This window comes from Oryctolagus cuniculus, chromosome 7, assembly GCF_051225735.1.
Source record: "Oryctolagus cuniculus isolate XC-2025 breed Fujian yellow rabbit chromosome 7, ASM5122573v1, whole genome shotgun sequence".
NCBI classification, from domain to species: Eukaryota; Metazoa; Chordata; class Mammalia; order Lagomorpha; family Leporidae; genus Oryctolagus; species Oryctolagus cuniculus.
Genome location: NC_142873.1, coordinates 49,108,171 through 49,117,690, shown reverse-complemented (window position 1 = coordinate 49,117,690; position 9,520 = coordinate 49,108,171). Strand labels below are relative to the sequence as shown.

General features: G+C 49.0%; 1 non-coding gene across 1 annotated transcript; it reads right to left on the bottom strand.

The window, feature by feature from the left end:
- Positions 1-6,159: 6,159 nt before the first annotated feature.
- On the bottom strand, positions 6,160-6,323 carry LOC138850770 (U1 spliceosomal RNA). Its single transcript, XR_011390949.2, has one exon. It is a non-coding gene; the product is annotated as a U1 spliceosomal RNA (small nuclear RNA).
- Between the last annotated feature and the right edge of the window lie 3,197 nt (positions 6,324-9,520).

Sequence of the window (9,520 nt, the reverse complement as noted above, 5' to 3'; positions counted from 1 at the left end):
ACAAGCTTTTCATTGATGCTTTGTTCTAGAATTGAGAGAGCTGAGGGAGCTGTGGGGTTCTTTATACAGGATGTGAAAATCCTGGGCCTTTGCTTTCAAGGGAAGGCAATAGCCTCTAAGCCAGGGCCTGCAGGCTGCTAAGTGCTCATTTTGCTGATACACTGTCTTAACCCTTTGTTAAGATGCTGCTTCTGATGGACAAGGCAGTTGAATTTTGCATAATGCCCTAGATTTGGACATATGGGCAGCACTGCATTCAGGAAGAGCTGGGGACACTGGAGTGGAGAGGCTGCCTCAGAGGTGAAAAATGTCCACTTGGAAATTGAGTAGAATCTATTTTTTCTCACAGACTTCTATGTACTCTTTTCAGAAGGGTTGTGCTTGATAATGCAAGAATTATGAGAAATAGAAGTTGCATCCTTAGACTTAAAAAAAAAAAAAACCTCATGGAATAGATCTAAGTTTACTGAACCAAGCAAGAGTTTGAAATGGACTTTGAGCACACCAAAACTGCCTTTTAAGGATACAACATTACTAAGAATCCAATTCTGACCATATAACAAAATGACTTTGAGGACAAATTTCACTTTTCATTTCCAGTGCAAATAAAAATATTTTTTAATGTCTACCAATACTCCAGCCACTAGGGCTTTTTGTTATCTGCTTTAGATGATATTGGCAAAGAGGATGTGATTATTGGTGGGATGGCAGCAAAATCCAACAATGCAGCTCTGCTCCCATCCTACCCTCTTCTCTAATTTCCTCTCTGCCTGCTCCATGGCCCAGGTCTTGCTGGACAAGATCGGGCCCTCACCTTCTAAGGATGCCTCTTCCGTTACTCCCGAACTCTCCATCCTCCATCTTTTAGGACCCTCCTGAGTTCCTGGGGGCCCCACAGCTAGCCAGGAACCTCCCACCCCAATATGTGCATTCTCCCGCCCCCACTGCCATGTCCTCCCTCTCCCCGCCACCATTGCTGGAAGCCAGGCAGCCACGAACCCAACCACCGGTGTCAAGCTCCACCCCCATCCTAATAGTATGCTCCTGCTACCCTGGCCGCCCTCTGGCAAAGTTTTAAAAGGACCTGTTCCTGAACTCGTGGCTCTCTAGCCTCCTCCTCTGGTCTCCTTTCTCTTCTCTCCTGCTCACTCTCTCCTCTCATGTCTCTCTCTCCTCACTATCTCCTCCTCTCTCTTGTCTCTCTCACACTCGATTTCTCCCTCTTTTTTCCCTCCTTCACCCCACCCCTTTGGTCTGCTGGGTTTTAGGTCAAGTGCCTAAGCCCCACGTGGCCAACTGAATATGACACCATGGGCCTAAGGTGTTCTTAGGAAAAATGCAACTGTAACTGTAAAAAGACACTGAGCTTGAAGGAATTTCTCTTTGAATCTAGGCAGATCACTACCTTTGAAAATATCGCTTTGTAACTTGCTAAACTTCTTTTAAATTTATTTTAACAGGTTTCCGGGTAATCAGTACTCAATGAAACAACAATGGGTAATTAGTACTAGTTCTAGATGAATGCAATTTTATTTTAATTGAATTCAGATAGCAATATTTAATATCAGCATCTTAAGTCATTTAGGTGTAACTGCTAATTTAAATTGGATAAAGGCAAATGAGATAAATGTGTCTAAATGTAAACTTTTGTATACTCAGCATGTTATATTCTATAAAAAAAGTTTGGGTCAGTTTATAAACTGTCTATGAAAAGAGTTCAACATTGCTTGGAGTAACTCAGGTCTGAAATTTGATGTGTTACCTTAATCTTTTTTTTTCACTGTTCCTTTTTTAATTTTATTATTTATTTGAAAGTCAGAGTAACACAGAGTGAGGAGAGGCAGAGAGAGAGAGAGAGAGAGAGAGAGAGATCTTCCATCTGATGGTTCACTCCCCAAATGGCTGCAACGGCCGGACCAGTGTTGATCCAGAGCCAGGAGCCAGGAGTCTCCCCCAGGTCTCCTACGCGGGTACAGGGGTCCAAGGACTTGGGCCATCTTATACTGCTTTCCCAGGGCATAGCAGAGAGCTGGACAGGAAGTGGAGCAGCCGGGTCTTGAGCTGGCGCCCATATGGGATGCTGGCAATTCAGACCAGGGAGTCAACCCACTGCGCCACAGTGCCGGCCCCAATGTTACCTTAATCTTGATCTGACATTTTTAACAGGTTATTTAGAAATGTAAATCAAGGAAATTGGCAGATGGAAAACATCACAAGTACAGAAATGTGCATTTGGTAAGGAAGGTTAAAAGGAAAGAGTTACTTTGAAGAAAGAATAGGGCAGGAAACTAATTCTATTCTGAAGGACTCTCCAAGGTGCACAATTTGATTTTTAGATTAGAGATGGGACTTGAGCACCCCCTTGACTTGCATCCTCTGGTCTGCTTTAACAAAAACCAGGAGGAAAAGAAAGCCAGGCATCAGAAATGGAAAGATAGGTGGCAGGCCTATGAATAGCTGTTCTGTACAGTGATCTGCCCTCAACGAGTCCCAACAGGCCAGTCCACTGCTGTGGCTTTCAATGTGGTAAGCCTGGGCCTCAGCAGAAGTCAGCTTAGGAAGAGCCCTGGCAGCTCTGCCAGCCAAGAGTTGGATCACTGGAAATGGACCTGCCCTGGAGTCGAAGGACTTCAGGTCCGAGCCACAGATCTTATTGGCTCTAAGCTGAAAAGCGCTTCACTCAGCCCAGCTTCCAAGGTGACCACCACTGCTGAGAAGAGACGGCCAAGTAGCGTCAGCAACATTGCAGGCAGAACTGTAAGTTTCCTGTTAGAGATGCCACCTGCCTTCACTTGGCCAGCTCTCCTCCCAGGCCAGGTAGGTGATGGAAGTCAACAGGGTGCCTTCTCCAAGGAGCTTCACACCTCCCTTAGGATGTACCCCACGTGAAGAGGCAGACAGATCTGGGCCTCTTAACTTATAGGGCCTAAAGCCCACTAGATTATTATCAAGCCCCTTCTGTCAGGTTCTATTTGCCTCTCAATCAGCAAACTGAGTTGTGGCTTTGCCAGCACCTTTCTTGAGTCCTCTAATAATGACTCTGTCCTTTGTTCTAGACCCTGTCTAGCCCACTCGGGTCTCATTCCTTTGTAATCATAACCTCTACTCTAACATCAATGGCTCTGCTCCCAACATGTGTGTACTGATGGTCCTCTCCTCCACTTAATGTCATATGATTATTCAGAATTTCTCTACAGACAAACCCCTCTACCTGCAAAAGTTGAGTGGCCTTTCTCCCAATCTCGGCTGGGATCAGATTTAAACCATGTCCATCAAACAATCCTTACAAGGGTTTACAGACCCCCCTCATTTCCTCTCCTTTATGAAATCCTCTCATTACTTTGTTAATGCCACTCTTAGTATCATTGGTTGCTATTCTCACCCTGACTTGTATTCTGCAGTGTCTGTTTAAGTGTTTACAGCAGCTGATAATGGAATGAACCAAGGCCTTCAGCAACCAGGCGCTCAACCAGATGATTCTCCATCCATACATGCCTGTCCCTGCGGAGCCCCAAGATAACCCCCAGGAGGCCCCTGTAGACGATGTCCCCGGTCAGCAGTAGTAGCCAGACAGACTCTTTGTTGCCCCCTTTCCTATCATCAAAAGGTCGGGATGGTAGCTTTGGGATCCACATGGAAGGAAGGCCTATACTTCCGGGAATGGAAGGTTCCTACCTGTACTTCCGGGGGTGGGGGAAGTCCTTGTCAAGGTCCCTGAGGGTGCCTAATGGTCAACCAATGAGGATTAGACCCGCCCCAACCTTTAACCCCCATGCCCTGAATCTATGAAAGGAGCCCTCCCAATCTCTGATGCGCGACTTCTCTGGCCCCCAGTCTATTGCTCTATTGGAACCAGAGAACCTCGCCCAGGAGCAGAACCCCATAAAAGCCTGTGAATTAATTGATTCGTCTGCCTGGGAAGATTTGTTATGCACCGGACACCTTGCACCAAGAAGTCTTCTTGTCATGCTCTGAAACTTGCTAGAACCTTGGCTTACATCTTTTTATCCTCTGCTCTTCCAAACTGCTTTACATCTGTAAACCTGGGGAGACTTCAGACACTGGGGACATGACAAGGGAAATCGTGTCACAGTACACATTTTTGGGATCATGGGAACACCTTGTAGTTAAATGATTTCAAGGCTACATTGGCAGGCCAACTGCCCTCCTGTAACTGTTCCTTATCTCTCTCAAGAATGAGTTGTGGCTTAACTGATAAAGCCGCTGTCTGCAATGTTGGCATCCCATAAGGGTGCCTGACCCATCCTGGCTGCTCCACTCTCTGCTAATGGCCTGGGAAAAACAGCACAAGATGACCCAGTGCTTTGGCCCCTGTTAACCCATGGGAGACCTGGAAGAAGCTTCTGGCTTCTGGCTCCTGGCTTTGGCTTGGCCCAGCCCTGGCTGTTGTCGCCATTAGGGAGTGAACCAGTGGATGGAAGATCCCTCTCCTTTTGTAATGCTGACTTTCAAATAAATAAATAAATCTCTAAAAAGGAAAGAAAGGAAGCAAGCCAGCTTTTGTAAACTCCATCTGCAAACTCAACAGAGACATCACTTCCCTTTGGTTGTTTTACACACTTAGAAGCTGGCTCCCAGCAACTTTTACTGCTATTTCACCTCATCCCTGGTGAATGCCAGAGCTTCAGTTTTGAGCTTACTCTACATCCTCTGGAAGTTGTCACTTCAGATTTCTCTTTGGAGGAAAACTAAATGTTCAAGATGAACTTTTCTAAGCAGTTTACCACAACACACCCTGAGAGAAACGGTAAGTTCAATTATTTGAGTTGATTTCAATCAGCAGTAATACTGTCCATATTAGCACAATTCTCAGTTTTTCCCCTGTGCCCTGATAGACAAGGCCACGGACTTGAAAGAGGACACCCTCCAGGAGGACAAGAATAAATAGGAATCTAAGGAGGAGAAGTAGACAGCTAGGGAGGCAAATGGGACAGGAAATTGAGGACTACAAGATGACTCAAGTCATGTCTTTTTTTTTTTTTTTTGGTTGAATAATCAGGTCAGTGCAAATGCCTGATCTGATATGTGAGTAGGAAGGAGCAATGTGTGTGTGTGTGTTTGTCTCTGTGTGTGTGTACCTAAGAAAGCACTATGGTAGCAAAGATCCAGTTTGCTAAAGTACACTGATTTAAGTCTTTATGAGATGGTGCTATTGTTCTACTTTTAGCATATTTGTAGTGATACTGTTAGACCAAAACACTTGAGACCAAGGATTCTTTGAGCCTTAGCAAGAAAAGGACTGGGTCCTTGGACAAATTTCCCAGCCCCCAGGATTAAGGCTGATCATTGGAAATAAGTCCACTGGACTAAGAACCATTTTTGTAAAAAAAAAAAAAAAAAAAAAAAAAAAAAAAAAAAAAAAAAAAAAAATTTAGAGAAGGAAAACCTATAAATTGTTTATATTGAACTTACAGTGGTTATAGATAAGAGATGAGAGAGATTGTATTAAGCAGGGTAAGTTTTGGGGTAGGAGGCCAATCCATAAACAGTAGTTGTGGTTTCTGGATCGGTTGAGGTTCACTGTCTTGAAAGTGTATACAAAAGCAGGAGGCAGTGGCTCCTATGGGATGTTCCTATGGGATCATAGGAAGAGAATGTGGTGAGGCTGTAGATTTTGAAACCCTAACCAGCACTGAGCTTCCTGTTACATGAGAAGCAGCCCTTCTTTCCTCGTTTGAGGCGGTTTATTTGCATTTTCCTGTAAAACCTGTAAGGATGTCCCTTGAATAATTGTCTTAGAGGGGCCTACTGCTCCTCTTCAGGACCTGGCACCACCAGGGATCATGGCTCTGGGCTGCAAATGAGATGCAAATTGCAGCAAGCCCTAGAGGGAAAAGTACAAAGAACATAGTGAGCTATTATGAGAAAGTGAAAACAATGAATAGAACTGCAAGCTTGTGCCAGTTAACGTGGAGAGAAAGTGTGAGTGGTGGCTCTATGAGTCCAGAGGGAGTAGATCCAAGGAGGAAGTAAAGTAACAGTGAATGAGACTGCATGAAAATTATCAGTATAGATGCAGTAAGTAGGGTTGTGGAACCCAGCAAAGTTGCAAGTAGAAAGCTGCAAATACTGCCTCACCGACGACACAGTCAGTACTACCGCAGGGTAATAACCACCTACTCTTCAGCAAAGCACAGCCAGGGCAGAGCGCGAACGCAGTGCCCCACTACCACAAATCCTACATTCGAGTTTCCTGCACGTGGGGAAATCGCAGGGGTCAGCACTCCCGCAGTGCAATGGGAGAGCCTCGCCCTGGGAGAACCACCTGCTTGATCCTGGTGTCTTCCCTGCCAGGTAAGCATGAGGACCAAACCTTCCACCCCAGCATAGCCTCACACGCCCCGCACTCTTCACACGCGCTCACTTTGCGCCCCTCAACCTCCCCCGCCCCGGGCCCTCTTCGCCCTCACGCACGCACAGCGCACGTATGTGCCGCCAGCGGTCCCGTGCTTTCTCCCACAGCACGGGAAAGCGGTCGTGAATCTACAGCAGGTCCCGGACCAGCAGCCCCTGCGTTGCGTTGCTCTATCTACAGAGCCCCGCCCCGTCCGGGACGCCACCGCAGGCGCCCCGCCCACCCCGCGCCCAGCAGCAGAACCACCAGCGCGCCCTCCACGAGCTGAGTGATAGCAGTGCCTGCCCCATCCCTCCCTCCCCCACCCATGCGGGCGCCGCGCGGAGACCCGATCCTTCTCCATGCATTACACCTGCTTTGATAAGCCTGAGGAGCATCTACTCTTTGAACTGGAGAAAAATCAGGGGAGAGCGAGCACACAGTCCCCACTACCACACATTCTGCAGTTGAGTTTCCCCCATATGGGGAAGTCGCAGGGGTTAGCACTGCCGCAGTGAAATGGACGAGCCTCGCCCTGGGAGCACTGTTACCAGAGATTGGCAGGCTTCTTGTCTGGGCCCAAGCAAGAAATCAGGCGTGAGACAGAGAGTAAGCGGAAAGCAAAACAGCAAGGTTTATTAGGGCAGGGCCAAAGTAAGAATGGATGGGCACCTCTCCAGACAGACCCTGAGAGAGAGTGCCCAGTCAGTCCCTCAGATTAGGGAGAGTGAGGTTACATGGTTGAGTGGAGAGAGTACACCTGGGCAGGCCAGGAGGGTGGCTCAGCTGCCAGGCAGAGGGTTGAGGCCAGGGGCTCTGAAGGGGATGGGCCTTGCCTTGCTGCCTCTGCTCTTCCTGGAACAAAGGACTTTTTGGATGTAAATGCGAAAGGTTCCTATCTGAGTTTTCCTTCTGAAGGTCTCAGAAACAGCAGGAAGCCTGGTTGCCATTGCCCTGCTTAGAGGAAGGATGGGCGGGACCCTCTGGAAGATCCCTAGGATGATTGAAGTGCACATACTGGGCTGCACCTGGAAGGTGATCAGGCAGAGGGGCGGGGACCCCCAGCTGGCAGGTTGCTGTGTAGAGGGAGCAGGGCAGGATGCAAATACTGGGCTGCCCCTGGCAGGTTATTGGGATGACTTTGAGATGCATATGCTGGACCTACATGTCAACTCTTTAGGCCTTTGTCACACACACATAAGCTCATATGTGACTTCCTACCTAACAGAACCACCTGCGTGATCATGGTGTCTCCCCTGCCAGGTAAGTATGAGTTCTGCCCCTTCTGTCCCAGCACAGCCTCACACAACTCGCTGTGCATACATACAGTGAGTTCCTCTGGCTTCCTGGGCTTTCCTTGCGCTAATCCCCAGATCCCAGCGAGTTTCCTGAAACAGGCTGTGATGTGACCTTTTTCTCGCACGGGACTCGGGTGTGCTTCCGCACCTGGAGCCTGAGCAGCTGACCCTGCTGGCCTCAGCTGCATGGTCGTTGTCCCCTCTTCGTTTTTCGGGCAGCGCTCTTCGCCCATCCCACTTCCGGCCCGCATCAGCGCCTGCATGTGTGATCCTGGGGCTTTAAATCACACCTCCAGGGTGGGTGCACTCTTTCACCCAGAGGAGGCAGGGGAAGGCACTGAGCCCCTGGGGAGAGTCAGACTGGCTCTAAGGAGATCCTGGCTATCTTGTGTGACCCTTGGCTTTTTAAATCACACCTTCAAGATAGTTATAGTCTTCCACCCAGAGCTAGCAGAGGAGGGGACTGAGCCCCTAAAGAGACTGGCTGTCTCCAGGAGACCCCCGCTATCTTCATGAGCCCCAAGCCAGTCAACATACAGTATGTGAAAGCCCTGTCCCATGGGCGCCCCCAATAGGATAACCTAATGAACAGGCAGTAATGGCTTAAAACGTGGGACATGTCCTCAAAGCCAGTGTCCAGCTCAGGCACTCCGCTGCTCTCCTCTCGGACCAGACGCCTTCTCTGTCACTTGCCAATCAAATACAAGTTTCTTTTGGAATAAAAGTTTCTGGCTCTCTGCCAACTGTTTCTTGGCCACCAGTAAGAAAAGTGTTCCACTAGCCTATGCAGTAACGGGTGTGTTGAAGTAGACACTGAGACTACTGGTGTGGCCAGGTGGGGGAGCTAAGGACAGGAGTCACTGACAGGGAGAAGAAACTGGTCTGCCACATGACAGGGCATTCAGGAAGCATGAGAAGATAGGAAAGCACTGCACAGAACTCAATGCATGCTTTGTTTGGGGCTAATGGGGGGTAACAAGGAGCATGAATAAACTGGACTGAACCTGAGAGAAACATAGGACTTTGGTGCTGGCATAGAACAAGCAAAGTATCCTAGGTGGTTCTTAGAAAACTTTTGATGCCACTTAAAAAAGCTTGAAATAGCTACCCTTTACTAGAAAAAGAAACAGGGGAGAGCATGCACACAGTCCCCAGACAGCCTCATAATCAGTACAGCCACAGTGCAATGGCCAAGCGTTGCTCTGGAAGAACCACCTGGCTCATCTTTGTGTATCCCCTGCTAAATGAGCATGACCTCCGACCCTTCCACCCCAGCACAGCTGCGCACAACTCGCTGTGTACACACGCGGTGACTTCCTCTCCTCCTCAGGCTCTCCTTGCGCAGATCCGCAGATCCCAGCGAGTGTCCCGCAACAGGCCAGGAGGAATTCCACAGCGTGGGACTCGCGCGTGGATCAGCAGCCGGTGCCGGAGCAGCAGCCCCCGCGCGGCCTCATCTGCATGGGCGCCGCCCCTCAGGGTCCCCGAGGGCCGCACCCTTCCCTTAGCCTGCTTACAGCCTCGCGGTCGTGCCTAGGGACCTTAGGTGGTAGCACAAAGCAGCCATAGGTGTGCACCCAGCGAGAGCGTCCCGGAGACTGTCCATCAGCCACGCTTACCGCGTTTTGTCGTTTGTTTTAGCCCCACTTGGTGCTAGAAAGACGGTTTTCAGTCGAATTCCACCAAGACGAAGCTATGCTGCCCCAGCAGAGAGGACCGGGCAAGTCTCATACGCGGGGCGGGACACTGCCATCTCCTCATGGGCGTCTCCTCACCTCACCGGGGCTTAGTTCATTGCTGCGCCTGTTCCATTCCGCAAAGGCAGACACAAGACCACACGAGTCTGACAAAATCCCTCGGGGAAGTT